Here is a 16,183-nt window from a genome sequence, read left to right as displayed (position 1 = left end):
CATATTAGCTGTGTTTATGTGTTGTTCGCACGATTATATGACGCCTCATATTCTCATGGAATTGCGTAAAGCAATACACTTACAAATATCGGGTTCTATATATAAAACGTAAAAGTCTAATCCGTATGCGATTTTTGTACTATCACCAGCACACACATTTCTTACGTCTTCAATTTTTTGATGGGCATACTTGTATCCCTGTCTTCAGTACTGTTCGTGCCCTCTGAGACGCCCACAAGTACAATTAAACTTATTACCTGATGTCTTAACACATGTCCTCTTGTCCTGCCCCTTCTTGCAGTCTGTGCTTTCCATGTATTCATTTTATACGCGATTCTACGAAGAACCTCCTCATTTCATATACTATCAGCCAAGTTAAGTTTCAGTATCCTTCTGTAACACCATACCCCCTCAAACTTTTCGATATTGTTCTTTTACAGCTGTACCCCGCGCGTTACTATGAAGTTGGTCAGCGTATGTACAGAAGTAAGGACTGTCAATGTTATGTCATCGCCGTATTATTCAGAGGAGTGAACGTCTTCGTATTCAGCAACACGAAAGTATTGTGAAACATATTAAAAGCCACTGCGCATAATGACAGCATGCATACTGCGACACTAGAACTTTGTTACTGTCAGTTGGTTCAAATGGCTTTGAGCACTATGGGACTTAACATCTGAGGTCATCAGTCCTCTAGAACTTGGAACTACTTAAACCTAACTAACCTAAGGACACCACACACATCCATACCCGAGGCAGGATTCGAACCTGCGGCCGTAGCAGTCGCGCGGTTCCGGATTGAAGGGCCTAGAACCGCTCGGCCACCACAGTCAGTTGGTTCGCTCCATATTTACCAGCATCATCCGTAACAAGATTTTCATTTTCGTATAATATTTAGACATGATCACACCCACTAGACGAGTGGAACATTTGGACAGGCTCATATTCGCATCTATAACTTAACATTTTCTACGGTGCTCTTTTAACAACCGAAACGCCTTGCATTTGGTATAACAAATTGCAGCAAATAGAGCATCGGCTACACCTTTAACGCATCTTAATTTGGACAGACTCATATTTGCATCTATAGCTTAGCTTTTAGTATGGTGCCCTTTTTCTGGGCGGGAAGGAGCGCCTGGTCCCTGGCACGAAACCGACCGGCGGATTTGTGTCGAGGTCCGGTAAACCGGCCAGTCTGTGGATGGTTTTTAGGCGGTTTTCCACCTGTGTCTGCGATTGCTGTGCAAACAAATTCTCCACGTACGCGTACACCACCATTAATCTACCACGCAAACATAGGGGTTACACTCGTCCTGTGTGAGACCTTCCCTGGGGCGTCCACCGGGGGCCGAACCGCACAGTAACCCTGGGTTCGGTGTGGGGCAGCGGAGGGTTGAAGTGGACAGTGGTAGTCGTCGTGGGGTTGTGGACCACTGCGGCTGTGGCGGGGAAGGAACCTCTCCGTCGTTTCTAGGTCCCCGGTTAAGATACAATACAATGGTGCCCTTTTAACAATCGAAACGCATTGCATTTGGTATAACAAACTGCAAAGAATCGGCATCGGTTACACCTTTAATACATCGCTGCTTTGAAACGGCATTTTTTTTTTCCCAGCACACACTTTCCAGTATCGCAATTTACGAAATGCGGCACTTCAACTTCAGCAAGATGCTTTCTGTTTAGATACGTGCTCCATTGGTGGACGCAGCAAGCTACCTCGCATCACGTAGAATCACGCAAAGAGTATTCGACAGCCATCCCTTTGCCGCTCGCGTCAGCTCAGGATTGCCAACAACGCGGCGCTGCGTATAACGCATCGCTTTGCTCGTCAGCGACCGCAGCGACGCTCCTGGCTTTCCATCGCATTTTCCGCATTTGAGCCGACAGTGGCGGCGAGCGCCATTGCCAGCTGGTGCCACTCAGGCCGCAGAGAACGCGGGAAGGCGGCGTTACAAATCAGCTGTTGGCGCACCAATCAGCATCAAGTGGCGCCCACTGAAGGCGACCGGCCCTCCTTTAGGATTCGAATGCTGACACCCGGCGAAAAGGGCGGACTGTGTTGGTTGGGGAAAAGGGGGGGGGGGGGGGGTAGAGGATAGTTGCGCGGCAGGGTGTGTGCCCACTGCCTACGGCCTGGGGCGCGCCGGCCGTGGGTAATTTAATTAGGCGCTGCCACGCGCAGGCGCATAACTCTCGCCCGCTCTTTGTGCCAGCCACGTCTTTCAGGGGGCCTTCCCTTCCCTCCCCGCCCCCCCCCCCCCCTTTCGACCCGCTGGCGCTAGTCTTTATAGAGAGCCACGCATTGTGGCCAGAGCTCATTGTTCCGAGATGGCAGGACGCCTTTCCGGGCCTCGCAGTCACGTAGCGTGTCCTGAAAGAAAAAAGAAGTGTTTTTGTAATACAAGACAGGTCAAAGTCACGTTACGCGTCTCCGCCGCATGTGAGTATGGTAGCGCTTAACTCAGCAATACTCTTTTGCCTATAAACTTCCGCTATGAAATTAGATGGGAGCAGTTTTCCGCCTCCATTGTCTTCCACATTGTTGTTGTTGTGGTCCTCAGTCCAGAGACTGGTTTGGTGCAGCTCTCCACGCTACCCTATCCTCTACTTCGATCGCCGTCAGTTATTTTGCTCCGCAAATAGCAAAACTTTCCTAATCTAATCCCCTCAACATCAGATTTTTGAAATTTATGAAAACATAGCGATCTTAAAAGTAGTTAAAATTAAAATTTAAAACAGTCTTCATGGCAATCTTGTTAAAATATTTAAAAAACAAAAATAAAAACAGAGCGAATCGCACAATATTCAGGATTTGTGCGGCATCCCGATGTGACTCCGGTGCGATGTTTGACTGCACACTCTCCGTCAAGGATCCGGTGGAACACGTCTGACAACTACAAAGAAATTCAGCCGTATAGTACAACGAGCATAGCGTAATTTCATCAAATCTGAGAACTGTTATGCCGGAACAAGATATGGACTCCCTGCTACGTTCTAACAAATCAGCGTCCCCTGGCATTAACACCAAACCAAAAATGGCAGCGTTCGCAGTGACCAGGAAGCGAGGACTGCTTATGAAATGCGTCGCATCGTTTTGCGCGATGAACTGTCGTTCCGTCCTACAACCAGATGAGCATCGCCGACGAGTATAGGTCCCATTGTTCCAATTATCGAGAGGCAGATTGCTGTTACTACCGATACCATGGTGTGGGGTATCTACACAGCCCGTAGTCACTGAGGGAAATCTGAAGGCCCAGCGCTATGTCACCGACATCCTGCGTCCTGAGCCAACTTTCAATAGGCAAATTATCCTCCACACATAGCACGTGATTCTACGAAGTCTCCATGATGTTTAGGCACTTGTGAGGCCAGCAGGGTCTTCAGATCTGGTCCCCACAGAACATGACAGGAACTATCTCGGACATCAACTGTGTCGCAGTGCCACCGTTCAGAATACCAAGAACGAATTAGAACAGTTCTGGGCCAACTTTCCTCGGGAGAGAATGCGACTGCTTCGATTCAGTTCCCAACTGAATCACCGCAAACAGCCGTGTGCAACGTCATACTGACATATGAGCTTTGTAAATTAGATGGTCATTGAAATAACACCACACACCGCGAAGCTCTAATTAGTTTCATCCTGCTCTTTTGGATGCTTCACGGTTTTTGTCAGACAGTGTGCTTTACTAATAGCGTTTACATTTTTACGTTCCTTGGATAATTTTCGGAAAACAAAGTGCCGTGTAGACGGTAAAAATGGCAACGACTTCTAGGAAGTTAATTGCTGTGTTTATCATAGCCCGCTCACCAGTTGCTCGCTTGATGTCTAGCCCACGTGGACCCACCTGCCGACTGGGCAACTACAGAGAGAATTCCAGCCAGAAAAAGTCGGTTGTTGCCAGTCTGGCAGTATCTACTGTCAACGACAAAACCGACAAGGTTCTGTAGTCCAAATGTACCCTTATTCTTCATTAATTAAAGCCAAATAGAGGCGTATTACTGTTAATAATGTAATTGAACTATAAAGTTCCAACTAAGGAACTGTGAAGCCAAGGTATTTTTATTCATTTTGGCTTTCGGCATCAATGACCATACAGCCTGCAGTTGTTACCTTTGCCCAAGTTAACAGAATTGTAAATTTCGCAATAGAACAATAATGCAAGTTTTAAGTAAAAAGACATGTTCTGAACGTAAGATAAAGGCACAAAATTATGACCTAGTTTTGGAACCGGGATGATTCCGTATGAGGACGACATACAGAGCAATGTATATTCTAAGCTGGATACAGCCTCATTTAAATAGTCCGCGAGCAAATTGTACTTACGTACATCAAACTGGTAAAGAAAGCAGTTACACTTGTGAGGAGCGGCTAAATCCCTGTGTAGGACCACTTGAGCGGCCGTATACTTGGTACACGACAATGTGACGTGGTTCAGATCCGCCACTGCCGTTGGATCCTTATCGCAGAGCCCAGAAGCGATATTTTTAATCGCTGTAAGTGCGCTGGTAATACCCATATCCCACCCTTATGCGAACGATTGAACCACATTACGGCTACGAAGTTTCACCGAGGTGAACCATTGCCGAGAAGAGACGTCCATTGTATCGCCGCCAGGTAGCCGCCCTAGTAGTGCTGGGACGTGTGCCATTCACAGTTCAGTTGTGATGAGGAGCTTTCTGAATCGTCGATTTGGGATCCGGGCAAAGGATGGGCGTTGGACGTAACTGTCTTTCCGTAATTACTCTTTTGTTGAGGCGGTCAACAGTTTCATTACATAGAACACCAAGGTACGAACTCCACTGGTAACGTCACCAAAGGATAGATATTGAGTGGGGCAGGAAGCAAATTGAAAAGCCTTCCACTAACGAAAAATTCAACAGGGCCACAGGTTTTCCTGAATGTAGGCGGTGACGGCTGAAAGCGACAAGAGTTCTTCTCACTTGCACACACCCACAGCCATTGCCCACAGCGTTCACAAAGGCTACTTAGTGCTAAGCGAAATGACGATAACCGCGCATGCACACTTCGACTTTATGTAGCGTGAATTACTATTTTGCAAACCTGAAATGAAGAGAAGTGAATCGACGTGGCACAACAGAAGGAAGTTGGAAATTAGGTTATAGATGTGGAGGTTCTCTGCAGAATCGATGAGGACAAGAACATGAGGGAAACATCCACAAGAAGAAGGGACAGTGTTGCAGGACATGAGTCAAGATATCGAGTAATAGCTTCCGTGGTATTTGAGGGGAAATCTGTTAGGAAAGACAGAGACTGGAATGAATCCTGCGCATAACTGAGGATTACGTTGCTAGTGGTACTCCAAGTCGAAAGAGTAGGCGGAGTTGAGGAATTCATGGACGACCTCATCAAACTAGTCAGATTACTTATTACGAAAAACAGTACACTAAACCGATGTAGTACGCATTAATGTAAACAAGCTATTACGATGACACTGAAACATGTTACTCGTTTTACTGTTATTCTTGTATGCTAGACAACAGTTGTACGTTAGAAGCGGGAGCAACAGCAAATTATATTTGGGGAAGCCACGGATCCGTGCTTCGATCAGATGTTAGACAGCGTAGGTGAAAGGAAGCGTCCTTGCCTGGCTCCTCTTCTTACTCCTACTCCCTCTGCTAGTTCTGCACTAACTCTGACTTTTTGCTTAAGGTTTAACTACTTCGCCAGTAGTCGGCCGCTGTAGCCGAGCGGTTCTAGACGCTTCAGTCCGGAACCGCGCTGCTGCTACTGTCGCAGGTTCAAATCCCGCCTCGTGCATGGATGTGTGTGATGTCCTTAAGTTAGTTAGGTTTAAGTAGTTCAAAGTCTAGGGGGCTGATGACCACAGGTGTTAAGTCTTATAGTGCTTAGAGCCAATTGACCCTTCACCAGTTTTCTTTCTCTCCAGTCGATGCCGAGTTTGCTTAAGATAAGCATCGATCTACTTCACCTCTTTCTAGCGACGGCTTTTTCCCAAATCAATAAAAGCTGCATGTACCTCTCTCCTAAGACGTCTCTCGCACCTACCTCTTTTCTGAAGCCATACTGCTCTTCTCCGAGGCCGTCATTCAGCTTGCTGCACATACTTCTACACACCGCTCTCAGTAAAAACTTGGCGGCATGTGATATAAAACTTGAAGTTCCCTGTTACTTGAATTTTCTTGTGTTATGCTTCTTTTGGAGTGGTACCAAGATCGATCCAAGGAGTCCATAGGCCACTGTACCTTTCCATATATTTCCCTGCGCATTCCCAACAGCACTTTCCTTTCCTTTCACATATTTACATGCATTTAAGTAAATGAAACAGATGTTACAGGCCAAGTTGTGTAGGGCGCCTCCAGGCACGTTTTCGCTGGTCATGGTGACTCAGCTCGGGGTGGGACTCATCACTGAAGACAGTTCTACTCCAGTCAGTGAGATTCCAGGCCGAAGACATGTCTGGAGGCGCCACGGACAGTGGTGGGGTACGAGTCAGACTGTCGTCCGCCATACGGCACCCAGCCAGGAGTGGCGGTCTGGCCAGCCATTTCTTTTGATAGCAGGACGCCTTTGGTTGTCTTCTGCGCCACCTTTACAGCACAGCGGTACGTGGGTGATACTCTACGCCCTGTTCTGTTACCCTTCGTGGCAAGCCCTCCTGGACGTACATTTCAGCAAGATAATGTCCGCCCGCACACGGCGAAAGTTTCTACTGCTTGCCTTCGTGCTTGTTAAACCCTACCTTGGTCAGTAAGGTCGTCGAATCTCTCCCCAGTTGACAGCGTTTGGAGCATTACAGGCAGGAGGACCCTCCAACCATCTCTGGATTTTTCAATCTAAAGCGCCAACTGCCAGAATTTGGCAAGATACCCCTCATGGAAACATCCAACAGCTCTATCAATCAGTGCCAAGCCGAATAATTGCTTGGCATAATGGCCAAATGTGGACCGATGCATTATTTACTTGCTCAATTTGTGAAGCTCTACCTCTTTAATAAATCATCTAATTTTCCAGAAATTGCGATCATTCGTTTATCTGTATATGAACATTAGATCTACCGATTTCCGTTTCATTCGGAGAATTTCCTCGTCGTGCGTCAGTATTTCTTTTTGGCTCAGAATATACTACTTGATTACCAACTCTAGTTTGCAAGACAGCTCTCAGATCGTCTCCACATATACCACCGGATACAACTGCAAAATTATGTCACTGTACGACACATGCTTTCATAGATACGACGTCATATTTATTGAGCTGCGTGAAAGCAATACTGCTGGGCGAAATTCACTAGAGTGGCAGATGAAATATGTGTGAAACATTTGTACTCATATTTGTAGGCATAATTAATCTTAGCCTCCTGTTTAATCACTGTGGTTATGATCCCCAGCTACGAATGTATATTAAAGACAGATGGGGCAGTTACAAAGCTACGTAAACGAGAGACGCAAGCAAACCCAAAGGTGTTTCTAATGGAAATCCCCCTCTTGAGAATAATTAGTATCTACTCGTAATCAAGGAAAGATGAGTCTACACCAATTTACATTTATTATTTATTCAACATCTCTCTCATACCCCCGAATCAGATTAAAATTTGCTCGTCGCTGAAGTTTCTGAATCAAGTTTCAACCTCAAGTCAGGTGGAGAGATAACAAGTCTACGTTAATAAGAGAACGCGAGCAGACTCAAAGAAACATTCCACATTTGCATCGCTGTGCTCGAAGGCGTTTATGTTTCCAAGTGCTTCCTATTTCTTAGGCTAAATTAATAAAGTTTTGTCGACATCTCTGGAGGACGTCGCTTTGACTAGTTCCTGAAAGAGTCTCCTCGTAAAAGTAAAACTGTCCTATCCAATTAACTCGTAGCTTCGGGCATCTGCAGGGAGAATCTTTTCTAGTATGCTTTTTTCATAGACATTAGGGCTCCAGTTTTTTCAACGTCTGGTCGGTTGCGAAATTAAAACTGCAGTGAGAATCCGATGAAGCTCCGCGCGTATGCGTTAACGCTGTAACTTTAGTATTCCAGTCGATCACGTAATGTCGCACTCGTCACTTCTGAGCTCGCAGTCAGCACGTAGACATGCCCAGACCAATAGAGTCTCCCCTTCCCCCTCCTCCCCCCCCCCCCCAAAAGGGTGCATTGAGCGACGTCATTCGATTTCTTAATGATACAGCCGAAATTCATCGACGAATTAATGAAGTGTACGGTGAAACTTTCGCCAGAGTGACATCAGTGTAAGGCAATGGTGCAGGAACTCTGAAGCGGTAAGGGAGGAAGCGAGTGTCACCTGATACTGTGATCAAAGAGTGGATCATAGTCGGGTTACAGTTTCTGTGCCGAATGATTCGTTTCCCGAAATTACAAAGTCAGCTCCCTGTACCACCGTGAGTGAGAGATTCGAGTCGTGCAAATTCTGTGTGAGATGGTTTCCCCACATGCTGTCCGACCACCACAAAACACAGCGAATGGCTGCCCGCCTTAACGTTTATCCAGCGCTGTCATGCAGATTTTTTGAATAAATTGCCACAGGGGAAGAAACATGCGTCCATTTCGAAAATGATGAAACAAGAAAGCAATCTGAACATTGGATGCACTGTCCTTCGCCAAGTAAACTAAAAATGTGCAACAAAAGCTACTTAGAAAGTGTACAGATACAGTGTTCTGGAAACGAAAAGGACATTTGTTGGTGGAATTCACGGAATGCGACACCGCCGTCACTGCAGTCTCTTTCGGGGCAGTGGCCGAGCGGTCTAGGCGCTTCAGTCTGGAACCGGACGACCGTTACGGTCGCAGGTTCGAATCCCGCCTCGGGCATGGATGCGTGTGATGTCCTTAGGTCAGTTAGGTTTCAGTTCTAGGGGACTGATGACCTCAGATGTTGTCCCATAGTACTCAGAGCCATTTGACCCATTTTTTTCTCTTTCGGGACGACTCACGACGTCTACGAAGGGGAGTACAGAACAAGCGGAGTGCTGTCAGCATGCTTTCTCCCCCTTCATGACAATGCTCGGTCGCACACTGCAGCTGCAGCAAAGACACTCCTGGAACGTCTTCATGGGATGTGTTTGGTACACACCATGCAGCCCGGACATGGGTGCATCTGATTTTCATCTCTTTGCGCACATGTCTCGGAGGACAGCATAGTGGTACAGACAGTAAGCTACAGAGCAGATCACCATAGAGATTTAGCTGAAAGTACAGGCGACTGCCTTCTGTGATTGGCGTATTAGCAAGCTGGCAAAGTGCTCGAGTAAATGACTATGTCGGAACGGCGACTCAGTAGAAAAGTAGCTGGAATGTGTAGCTAAGAGTTGCAAATAAAACATTTTTGTTTTTCAGAGTAGTTTCCATTTCGCAATCGACCGGATCTCGATAGATAAAATAGCTCACATACATCAATAAGAACAACAAAAATGGAATCAGTTAATTGACTCAGAATTGAGTTGATGAGGAAGAAACGTGCCTGGTGTTAGCAGCATTCGCGCTCTTAAGAGTTCCATACAGACTTTATTATGTATGCAGACAGCTCGTCCAACCTGGGAATCTCGACGATTTTTGATTGATACCGATAAGATATCGGATCAGGCACTTCCAACACTAAAGAGTATGTTTTAATTTTTAACTAGAAGTCGGGTAGTAAATGGTGAAAGAAATATTTTTTTTCGTGCGATGTAATTACATGTTAACAATTTTCAGATTTGTTTCCTTTACTTGTACTGTGAGACCTTGCTTCTTGCCAAATTTGGTGATTCTAGGTTAAAGAGAAGTACACTATAGGTTTTGATGAGTTAGCAAGTATCAAAACATGCGACATAAATGGTCGTACATTTTGATTATATTCACGCAGACGTTGGTATGCGGCAGAAATTTCAAGTAGATATGTCTACCCGTTCCTGAGAAAAAGGGGTCTTATCAGGCGGACGGATAGTCGGATAACAAATAAGAAAGAATTTTTTTCGTGAGATATAATTACTAGTTCACTACTTGTGGATATTTTTTTTAGTTGTATTGTGAAACCATGCTTCTTGCCAAATTTCATGATTCCAGGTCAACGGGAGGTGCCCCACAGGCCTTGAAGAGTGAGTTCGCAAGTATCACACTGCCTGTCATAAGTGGCCGTCCATTTTGATTATATTCACGTGGAGGGTTCTATATTTCACACCCCCAGGGAGCCGCAGACCTTGGTATGTGACATAAATGTCAGCTTCATGCATCCAGCGGTTTCCGAGAAGTGTCTCCAGCAGTCGTACAAGCGCACAGACAGACTGAATAAGTTTGATCCTATAGAACTTCTGTGAATGCCAATTGAGGTATAGAGCCTATAAATCACAATAACAACTAAAGGCGCAAAAAAGCTTCTTGTTGTGGTAGTTTGCAACATTTTATTTCGTAACCGCTACTGTGTGCCAGACCTGCTTGTTATTGAAGTCATCTTGGGCAGTTTCCGCCTGCGAGAACTTTGTTCGGACTGATGTTGATGATAGGGTCTTCAAATAATCTTCCTGAATGGGTAGTGGCCAGAACTGACAAGGCTGACTTAAGAGCAAGTGAGTTCCACACGACGGCTGTTGCTTTCCCATACGTATTGCAGGAAAAGTTCTGACAGTCCCAGCGTGAAGCGGTACCGTACAGAGACGTAGAAGTGGGGATACTAAATGGCAAATGAAAATAGCTTCATTCTGCTCTGGATTCTTATTCACTTGAAAGCCTAAATGGTATAAATTGGGCCGTGGCGGGATTGCGGGCGTCGCCTTTCGAATTCCTGGCGCCACTAGCGTATGCTAGTCATGTAATGCTGTCGGTTCTAATACACAAATAAAATGTTTAGAATCCACAAACGTGTTATAAAGCAAAAATTAAACTTGATATACAATCAGAAAGGACTACAGCTAACAGAAAACTCTTTTACAACGAGTTCGACTCAAAAAAAATATTATTTCACCATTCTCAGTTTTCAGTAAAACCCTAGTGCCATTCTTATTTCAACGTTCTTTCTATTCAGAAGCAGCATCTTTAGAACGCTTCAAATACGAGACTCAACACGAAAAAGTGCAAAGTATCTTACTACTAGCAGTGCAAACTGTTTTGAAAATAAAGCCAGTCGAACACACACGCTGCTGAGAGGGAGCGCACTTATATTTACCGAACATAGAATACTGTAGAATAGACTTGTATTAAATTAACGAGGAATTCTCAGGTCCTATGACCTGAGAACGAACCTGGAAGACGTGTCTGCTCACTACGCTACACCATTCTCCCGTAACGCACGACCTGGTCTTGTACGTTGCTGTCCTCTGACGGCTTTAATGGCACATAAGTTACTAACCGACATTCAATTATAACAATTTGTGCCAACAAAAATGTGTTTTTTGGCGGGTCTACAATGTACCTTTGTCTTGAAACGGCATACTTTCTCAACACGCAGATAACAATTAGAAAATTATTTAACCACCAGAATGACATTTCCCGTCATTTCACCACAACGAATCGTACCAATTGACGATGGGTTAACGAGAGACCGATATGCTGGCGCCTTGAAATGGCATCTGTTCAAAGGACGTAGGCTATAATATAAAACCCACCAAATATAGTCTTCAACTCAAAGCCAATATGGCGTCTCCAGACTTTGTACTGAAAAGAGGTGCCGTGCATGTGACGCAACAGGCGTTCTTCAAATGGTTCAAATGGCTCTGAGCACTATGGGACTTAACATCTGAGGTCATCAGTCCCGTAGAACTTAGAACTACTTAAACCTAACTAACCTAAGGACATCACACACATCCATGCCCGAGGCAGGATTCGAACCTACGACCGTAGCGGTCGCGCGGTTCCAGACGGAAGCGCCTAGGTCCGCTCGGCCACACCTGCCGGCTGGCGTTCTTCCATCTCACTATCCTACTTTCAGCCGAACGTTCGGAACAACTGCCACGCTTGATATTGTTCTACACGTTCTGCAAAACTTCCCAGTGCGCGTCTCCCACGCTATTGCCTTCAGAAACGCGACTCGCTCAACGTTGACGTTCCAATGCGCAGAACGTGTGCCGACGGCTTAAGCTGGAAATCGCTACTTGCAAGCGAAACTTCCCATCGCACCCCCCCTCAGACTTTGTAGTAAGACTTCCCAACCGATACCCCGTCAAAAACTGAACATAGATCAAGCACGAAAACTGGAAGAAAGTGTACTGAACTGTGGAAAAAAAAGGCAAAATGGAAACAGGGAACTATCCATTCTTAACAAGCTCAATGTTGACCGAAGCTCAACAGCCGTTGCGTTGTGCTTTAGGTCTGTATCATTTGCCTGACAGAGGCGTAGCCCTTTTCATTGGCTCTCACATGACGTTGTAGCGCCGTAGTCCTAAGTGCCTTACTAGCCTATTGCTGGAGGCCGTTGCACCACACTCTCTCGCAGCACCTACCCAACTTTCGAAAGTCCCGCCGCCCTTCTTTTACTTCCACCACTTTTTCCTCGAACTGAGCTACATCTGTACTGTGATATTGCAGGCGGAGTTGACATCCATGATGGTGATCTATAGTTTCCTTCAGCAACACAGGTCACCGAATGTGGTTAAGGGGAAACTTCGCCACGTCGACTGGCGTGCCGTTTGGCGATCGGCGTGCTCTCCTTGTGGTGTCACCGCCAGACACCACACTTGCTAGGTGGTAGCCTTTAAATCGGCTGCGGTCCGTTAGTATACGTCGGACCCGCGTGTCGCCACTGTCAGTGATTGCAGACAGAGCGCCGCCACACGGCAGGTCTAGAGAGACTTCCTGGCACTCGCCCCAGTTGGACAGACGACTTTGCTAGCGATGCTACACTGACAAATACGCTCTCATTTGCCGAGATGATAGTTAGCATAGCCTTCAGCTACGTCATTTGCTACGACCTAGCAAGGCGCCATTACCAGTTTATATTGAGGTTATAACATGTACCGTCAAGAGCGATGTACACCAATTGTGGATTAAAGTTAAGTATTCTACCAGTTACCTCCTGTTTTGCTAGTCTTATTTCTCTGACCTGTTCCAGATCTCACGCCAGCCTGCGTGAGCTTAAACGCGTGCCTTTCGGCTACCAGTCATAGTGGATTGGCTGTCGGGCTAGTCCACTACACTCCTTATCTTGACACTGAAGTCCAGTCTGCATGGTACCTTACTGCCAACGGAAAGCAAGTACCCCGGTCAAGCCTTCACAGGATTCACCTCGCAGACACCCAGTCGTGTGTCGACTGTGATGTTACGGTGTACGGTGTACAGGTGTCTGGTTCTTGGTGCGACAGATGTTGTCCCTAACTACCCGCACGACTCCTCATCAGATACCTATTCAACTGCTCCTCTTCCCGGACGCGGCATACTTCTGGCAAGCAAAGATGAACTCTGTGAAATGCATTTGTGGACACGCAGCACTCTACTTGTTTGCTGGCGGCGAAGAAAGTATCTTGACTTTTGGAAGTTCCTTAATGAACGCCATTGCGCAGTTGTCCACAATCTAAAATACAATGTATCTCCAATTTCCTCTGCAGTGTCTTCCTTAACCCACCCCATAGCTGGGCTGCTCCTGTCATGAGGAGTCGATCCCCGCCTCTTCCACCCTCAGAACCAATACATTCACTGGTGATCGGAATGTTCTTCTCAGAAAAGCTAAGCCAGCCCTGGTGGCCGAGCAGTTCTAAGCGCTTCAGTCCGGAACCGCGCGACTGTCACGGTCGCAGGTTCGAATCCTGCCTCTGGCATGGATGTGTGTGATGTCCTTTGGTAAGTTAGGTTTAAGTAGTTCTAAGTTGTAGGGGACTGATGACCTCCGATATTAAGTCCCAAAGTGCTCAGAGCCATTTGAACCAGAAAAGCTATACTTTGATTGTCTCAATTAGTCTGACATCTTGCTACGACCTTCTCGCGCGACGCCGGTTTCCTGATGTTCTCGAAGGTATTAATGACAAAAACAAATAAATAAAAATAAAGAAAAGAACAAAAAGAAAAATAAATTAATAAACGCTCATTGAGCCTCAACTCCACGTTCCCTACGCTTTCCTTGGTTCCTGGAGGCTGGGAACGGGACACGGTGGCCAGGTCACGGGTTGCGAACCTGCCTACTTTGCCCCCACGCCTCCCTTCGGGCGCCCGGAGATTCCTCTTAAAAAAATAAAAAATAAATAAAGAAGAAGAATAAGTTGGTGACGGTGTTGGACTGTGACGCGGATGAGTCGTGTTCAAAGCTTGTAAGTGGGCTGCTTCTGTGTTGGCAGCGCTGTGTAGCGCTTTACATTGGATCTATGACTGCGCTTTGTTTGTAAGAGACTCTGTAGTTCGTTGGACTCGTTGGAAGTTAATCGCCAGTAGTGTTGGGCAGTTGGAAGTTAGTCGCAAGCAGCGATGGAAGTACTGTTGGGCAGTTGGAGGTTAACAGCCAGCAGTGATGGATGTTAAATGTGAGAAGTTAGCATTGATGGAGGGTAGAGGTCTGAAGTGTTAGTGTAGGCTAACGATCTGGAAGTATCCGACTTGGAGATCGAAAATTATTCATAATTATATAACTTTGTACTGGATGTCAATGACAATTTATATTCGTGTTTGAACTAGATGTCACATTATTAAGGTAAAAAAATACATTACGGTATTTGGTTTCCAACAAAATCTTTCCTTTGCTAACCACATGCCTATTAGTAGTTTGTGGCTTTAGTAGTTAGAATCTTTTATTTAGCTGGGAGTATTGACGCTTGCTGTATTGCATTAGTTGCCGTAATGAAGATTTTTTGTGAGGTAAGTGCTTAATGAAATGTATAGGTTGTCAGGATTGCTTCTTATTCAGGGCCATTGTTTTGAATTAATTATTTGAAGTTAGGTTGTAATTTTTTTTGAGCAGTGAGATTGCGTTGCGCTAGAATATTGTGGGTCAGTGTTGACATGATAAGAAAAAGTAAAGAGAAAGTAAGCTCAGTACCTTCAGTTTCACTCAGCTGCTTCAGAATCAAATAACGTAGAAGTTTCATCTTCTCAGTCATTCAGCAATTTAAGTAAAGACACACACATTTAAATAAAGAAGTTTCAAGCTCTCTCACTCGTGCCATTTATTTTATTTTATTTTTTATGTCCGGTCGTTGAAATATTCGTTGTCTTTCAGGAGTCTCTCATAGAATATTGTCATAGAATATATAATAAGAGTCATGTGGCAAGAATACGTTACCGTCACAAGTAAATGTGATGAATAATGAGACCAGGCGAGATACCATATAGACGTCCCACAGAAATCAAAACAACAGATAACCGGATATGAACTTTGTTACAACAATGGAATTCTAAAGTCAAAACTTCCAAAACTGAACGCAACTTGAAAAACGTTAAAAAACGTATGTTCTGACAGAGCACAGAGAAACTGTGTGATTGTGAAACTGTTGCGTTCATTTGTTGCAGCTTATGTGGCAAACTGTTACGTTTCCATCATTTCTTTGGGAGTGATCACATTCACATTCATACGCACATCTAATTCGGGCAAGGAGCCCTATCTCACTCATTTACCAGGCGTACAAATTAGGTGCGTCGGTAAGAGATTCCTATCATATGACACGCCAGACGTGTTATCCGGTAAAGGACTCTGTTGACTTGTCGCCTTGTCATCAAACGTTTGCGGCTCCAGTTCGAATGCCACTTCCTTTTCGTTGCTAATAGACTAACTGTGAAGAATCAACTTTCATTATAAATCCCTTCCGTACTCCACGGTGTTGTAAACAGATGTTCAGATGTTACAACACGACAAAGACACATTGAATATAGTGAGCAGCGAAGAAGGAAAAAAAAAAATACGGGCACAAGGGAAGTTTGAACACGGCACGCCCGCTTGGTGGTTTGACACCTTGACCACTTTTTTTTTTTTTTTCTTCATTTCGTTCGTTGTATTTGATCGTAGCGGACGTCACATGACATCCATTGAAGGTCGTTGTTGATCTTTTCACTCAGTTTCTTTTATTACAGAGACCAGCCTGGTTCCTGACCTGACAGTGCCGGCAACCACTTAACCACGCCGCCGCTGCTGTATAAGACTGTCCTACATTGCACTTATTGCCCTTCGGCCGTTCACTGTTTCTATTTCGCTTTTTTTCAGTAGAGGTTCTTCCTGTTTTCATGCTTGATCTGCGTTCAGGTGCTGACGGACTTACACACCGGGCCCTCTTACCACAAAATGTGAGGGGTTTGCAATGGGGAGCCTCCCTTGTT

This window comes from Schistocerca americana, chromosome 4 (assembly GCF_021461395.2).
Source record: "Schistocerca americana isolate TAMUIC-IGC-003095 chromosome 4, iqSchAmer2.1, whole genome shotgun sequence".
Classification (NCBI taxonomy): Eukaryota; Metazoa; Arthropoda; class Insecta; order Orthoptera; family Acrididae; genus Schistocerca; species Schistocerca americana.
This window is presented reverse-complemented; position numbering follows the sequence as displayed.